We start from the raw sequence: 6,467 nt of genomic DNA, 5'->3' as shown, positions 1-6,467 counted from the left end.
AAATTCTGTCTTTCAGTCTGTACAGTTTCCCAACTGTGTGTTATCTTCTATTTCTATATTTTACTTTTTGTTGATCTTTCTGGTATATTTATTCTTGTCTGGGAGAGGAAGATTAAAGTCTCTTGCTATTATGCTTCTCTTTTTTTGAATGTACACATTTTCATTGATTAGGGTGAGTTTTGTAGGGTATGCATCTGGAGTATCAGTTAGAGTTCCTTTGGGCTTTTATTTTTTGTAATATACCATCCCATTTCCTTTTGAGATTTTTCTTGGCTGTGGAAAAAGTCTCTTGTTATTCAAGTATCTTGTCCTTTATATTTGAAAATCTTTTCCCTAGTCATTTAAAAATTTGTTGCTTAATATTGAAATTGTGAAATTTACCCACTATGCATTTTGAATGCAGTTGAAGTCTTCCTCAGAGGAAAAAATGTATACCTCAATGACATAAACCAACAAATTAAATAATTATGCAATTATAATTTAGAAAATGAACAAATAAATCCAGAGTAAAAACAAAAGAAATCTTGAAAATTAGAGGAAAGTAAGGTGGAAAATAAGAGACCTATAGAAATGATTTAAAAAAAAATAAAAGTTGGTTCTTTGAAAAGATTTGCAAATGAAACAAACCTTTAGTCAACCTGATTTAAAAGAACAGGGAGTATAATTGTTAGTAAAAAATTTAAAAACAATACAGTGAAAAAAAGATAAAAATGAAAAGAATTAATCAGAACCTAATCTGAACTTAGAACACACCTACAATATGCCAGCAAAATTGGGGATTCAAAAGGAACAGAAGATTATCTACAAAAATATAAAATTCTCAAATTAACAAAGCATCAAGTGTAGATCTTAAATAATTTCAGAAATGCAATTGAACTACTTGTAAATGAACTATCATAGAACCCCCAAAACAACCCTACTGCAGGCTCCAGATGGATTTACAGGACAACTGTATAAAATTTTTTAAAAAGAATAATTAATATCTATCCCTCACAAATCGTTCTCTAAATTTGAGAAAGAAAACTCAAACTCTACCAAACTCTTTTCAAGAGACAAATAGAATAGTAAGACCTGATCCACACAAGGCTAAAGCACAAATAGAGAATTTTAGACCACTTGTCATTAATTTATAGAGATTCCTCCTTCCCTCCAAAAAAAATCCTGGTCAAAAAGACTACAGCGATTTATGCCAAATTTTTTTTTCTCCTCTAATTATGGTAAAGTTAGATTTATGCCAGATAGTCAACAATGGTTGAATATTAGGAAAACAATTATGATAATTAATCATTGAAAACAAGAACACCTTAAACAAAGATTATATACAAATGAATATATTATTATATAAGCATATATAATGAATTATATAATATGATATATATTATATATAGATAGGTACAGAGAAAAGCCTTGGACAAACTATAGCACTTTGAGAAAGTGTAACACTAGCTTTTGGACAAAGTACAGCACTCATTTATGCTAAAATCCTTAGAAAACAAATTTAGAAAAGATTTTCTTAATATAATGAAACTATCTATCTAAAACACAAGCTCCTATTCCATGCAATGAGGAAACACCAAAAGTTTTCTCAGTATATTCTGGAGTAAAGCAAGAATGTCGCTTCTCCTCTCCTTTCTCCCCGTATTTGCCACAGTTCTAGAAATGCTGGCAATAGCAATGACAGAAATAAATTTAAAGCAAAGATGAGACAAAACATGATAGCTTACTTAGAAAACCCTAAAGAATCAACAAAGAAACCAGTTGAAACATAGCTTCAGTAAAATAGAAGGAAACAGAATAAACCAATAAAAAATAAACAGCAATTCTATGTGTAATTAACAAAATATAAGAGAACATAATATCAGAGGGAGTGCCATTCAAAATAACTATAATATAATCAAATACACAAATCAATCTACCAGAGTATACTCAAGATCTTCATATATACAATTACAAAATGTTCCTTAAATAAAGTTACTTACATGTCTGGAAAGTTTTTCATTGTTCATGGATGGGTCATGCCAATATAATAAAAATGTCATTGCTAACTAAATGAATTTAGAGTTTCTATTCTATGACAATAAAACTCAACTAGATTGTAGAACAAGTGGAGAAAGATGAAATCCAACTATTTGGATTCAGAACTGGTAGAATAAATGAAGTCAAAGGGTATATATTCTAATAATAATAGCTAACACTGTGTTGTTTAACATTTTTTATCTACGATTTCGATAATGGTGCAGATATAATACTCATCAAATTTTCAGACACTACAAAACAGGGAGGGATATCTAACACTCTGAATAACAGATAGGGGGCCCAAAAAGATCTTGGTAGGTCAAGACATTGGATTGGATCAAATAAAATGAAAGTCAATAGGGATAAATGTAAAGTCTTAACATTGACCAAAAAACTCCAACAATCTCAAGTATGGTTGTTCTGAAAAAGATTTGAGGAAGAATGAAGAAGCACCTGATAAAATCATTAGTATCCACACATTGTCAAGAGCTCTAGAGGTAGGCCTTGAGCATGTGAAGTAGATAGATCCTCTGTGATATACTTACAGGAGGTCAACCAGAATCCAAACACGATAAGGAGACATGTATTGACTGGGATCTGCATCACTGGAGAGAGCATCTATATCAGAGTATTGAAGTCTAAGATTAGAATGATCCTAAGTATACCAATCAGTCAGTAGATTAATCAATTTGTATGAATTTAATCTTTATATATAATCATATTTTGGTGTATACATACATACATACATACATATATATATATATATACATATAGTTCAGATTTCACATTGATTCTTGAGACTGGTTAAGCAAAATGACTAGATTTTATAGATGCTATAACATTCCAATATTTCCTCTTCCTCTTCCTGGGTGCCTCATAGCTGTAATGTACATGATATATGTCAGTGCCAGTAAGATACAAGTTGCTCCCATGACATGCAGTTTCCTAAAGAATGTGGCTACTACCAATGGCCTGGATGCTATCAGACTTTTATAATAATCTCTTGCTCATTATACCCTTTTTTTAGAGCTCTGGGGGAAATCTTTTTAAAACTAGTTTGAAAATCTTTTTTAACAACACTACTTTTATTCTGAACTTAAACACTACAAAAAGATCACTGCCATGTGCATAACAGATCACAAAAGAGAACTCCGTATGAAACCATGAAACTCCATTTCATGTCACTTGCTTTTATTTTCAAAAGTATACATAAATTCTACACATCACTTTGAAAATTATACTACTGATTTGTGTTTCCATCTGAATTTCCTTCTATGTGTCTAAAAAATGTTTTAATAGCACCCTTTTATGAGGAATATTATTATTAATTCCCCTTCCACTAACACTGATTCCTCCACTTCTTCATTAAAAACCTAAAGAAAAGTGGCGGGGGGGGCAGTGGGAGGAATCCCTTGTAATAATTAAGCAAAATCAAGAAAAGAAATCCACACCAACTCCAAAAATGTGTCTCTTTTCCTTATAACTATCTCGAGAGGTAAGATGCTTCATTGTATGTTCTTTGGAAGCATTATGCTTCACTTGAATTGGTCAGAGTTGTCTTTCAAAACTGATTTTTTAAAAAGTTGTCCTTGAATAAATTATTCTCTTGGTTTCACTCTCTTTCCTCTGCATCATTTCATACTATCCCTGATCTCTGAAATAATCTCTTTCATCATTTCCTTTCCAGGACTTTTTTTTTCTCTCCAGGAATGTGCTTTTGCATTTGTACTTCAAAGTCCCTGCTCAGCTCTGCTCATTTAATCAGAAATCCCTGAAAGTCCTCTATTCCATTAACAATCCTTTTCCCTCCCATCCCCAATAGGATTATATTCAGCTTTTCAGGATAAGTTATTTCTGATTGTAAGCATATAATGTCTTTTAAAATGCACGTATTCCAAGATCTATTGTAGGAACTGACAAATGTGTCCATGACTGGTTGTTATGTGCTTGAAATAATTTCTTTTGAGACCGATGCATTATTTTTCTTGATGTCAGAAATTTGGATTTTGAAGTTTTGCATTGATCTTCATATTCCAGGAAAGGGAAGTATATGTTTTCTGCAACTCTCATAATCTATTGAGGAGGTGACTCCTTCTGGCTCAGCTGCCAAGCATTTTCAACAAACTCCCAGTCAGAGGATATATCCAGGTCAATCAGGAGCCTGTGGGTCATATGTATTTTTTAGTAAGGAGTCAGAGCACAGACCTAATTCCATGCATGCTCCATGGGATGCTTCCTGGGTCCTGGGATTGTTCACGACAGATATGAGTAACTCTTGAATTTCTTAGGTGATTTTCTTTTAAGCTCTCCGTGTGTATTAGAAACTTCAGTAGAAGTCCCAGAACCTCATTGTTCCAGACCAACTTGATTCCAAATAGATTTTCCCCTCCTCCTTTCATTTCCTTTTCCCATTGCTTTCTTGTATCAGCCTCAAGTAATTCTTGTAGTCTCCCTTGGCTTGACCCCCAGTTCATGTCACTGTCTCCATAATGAAGTTAAGCATTCCAGAAGTCCCTATTGGACAGGTCTTTGGAGTGTGATATTTTATTATCCATTAGGTTGAATTGGTATCTTTTGTTTTTACATTTCCTAGATTTTCCTCATTATCTTTCTCTCTCCAAAAAGAGTTATTTCTTATAACAGATTTTTTTTTTTAAAAAAGCAAAAGAACACAAAAAAAATCTAGCAAAACTGATCAATACCTTGGGGGAAAAAATCTAATATTATATGAAGTGTTCCACATCTATCAACCCTTTCTCTCCACAATGAGTGGGAGGGAAGTTTTCTTGGGGGCTAATTCTTTATGATTTTGCAATATTTATCTTCCCTTGTTTTGTGGTGGTTGTCATTTCCATTTCCATTCTTATAATAATTGTGTATTTTTTTTCTTGCTATGCCAACCATTCTGTTCAAGTAAAACCAATTTATTTTCCTAAAAGTCCTTTGGGGCCATAGGGAGGCAACACAGAGGCAGAGACAAGAACTTTCAGCTTAATGTTGAGTCCTGTTACATGGGTTTGAGTATGTGATCTTGGGCAAGATATTTAACCTTTTGGAGCCTCAGTTCCTATATCTATAAAACTGGAATAATAATATTCTTCTATCTCATAGCATTGTGAAGATTAAATGTTATTAAGCAGATAAAACTTATAACTGTAATGTGTTATTAGACCTCTGATCTATTATTATTCTGTGGCCATAACCCTAGTTTTGGGAATGATGCCATGTCAGACAAATTCTTTCTGATAGTACCTAAAGTGAGTGGATGGTCAGTAGGAGACCATCAGGAGTGAATTATCCATGAAATCTCCAGTTACTTCCAAATGCTCGACATAAGGAAGAATCAATAAAGGCTAGGCATTCTCAGCACTGATAGTTGAAAAAATGCCTACTATTTTCAAAGCCCAAACATAGAGCTTCCTTCATGTACAACCTGGAAATGTACATTAACAGGAAACCTACCCTCCTACCCTCCCTCATGTCTGACAGGATCTGTCAGTGTGTGGGTGACACTGCCACTGCTCATAATGCTCCCAAGCCTTCTTGGATGTGAATGACATATATTTAGAAATCAAAACAAAGCTTGGGGAAGATATTCAATTTAATGGAAACTAGTCTAGTCATTTGGGAACCACAAGAGCTTTTTAGGGAAAATCTGCCCCTGCAGGATGAAGGAAGTGTGGGTGTACTGGAGTCCCGGTGACACTTTGTGACATCAGATATCCCAAAGGGAAGGTTGATTGGCTACCAAAGAGCTAGAGCAGGGTTTAAATTCTTGTGCTATCAGCGTCATTTTCAAAAATCAGCTAAAACACATCTTCATTGGCCCCACCTTTCTCCAGTGAGATCTGCAACCCAGTATTTGGTGAATTTTCTGGAGAAAGAATTTTTGAGCTGAAGAAGGGACAAAGGTAGGGGGTTCATATGTTCTTTTAACATTTATTTCATATTTGCTAAAATAATAAAATGAATGTACTTGTGCACTGAAACTTTAATTTGTGCTTTGTGACAAATGACAGACAGGAGGAAGGAAAGAAAACGTAAAGATGTAATGACTGATGGAGTTACTTTGCTGTGAAAACATGTCCATACGTCATCTCTGTGGCTCTTATTCTGGATATATCAATTTAACAAGAGCATATTTGGGGATAGATGCACATGTTTCTTTCTCTGATACATTTATCTAATCTCAACAGAATACTTGAATGTGGAGTCCAACATCTTCAAGGAGTCAGGGCCTTCTAACTAAGTTCTTTGGTATTTAGAAGGAAGGCCTACTGAAAATGAGGCCAGAGGGAGTAAGATTGTGATTTGGTTTGAATTAACTCAAGCAAAGGAAACTTCAAATTCAGGTTTTACATTCTCGGATAATGGACATTCGTTGTCAGATATTGAAAATCTTGTACTAGAATGATTAAGGATGACTTGACCTTCAAAGAACGTTCTTTAAT

The sequence above is a fragment of the Notamacropus eugenii genome, chromosome 7 (genome assembly GCF_028372415.1).
Source record: "Notamacropus eugenii isolate mMacEug1 chromosome 7, mMacEug1.pri_v2, whole genome shotgun sequence".
NCBI classification, from domain to species: Eukaryota; Metazoa; Chordata; class Mammalia; order Diprotodontia; family Macropodidae; genus Notamacropus; species Notamacropus eugenii.
The sequence above is the reverse complement of the archived record's forward strand: the minus strand, read 5'-3'. Positions refer to the sequence as shown.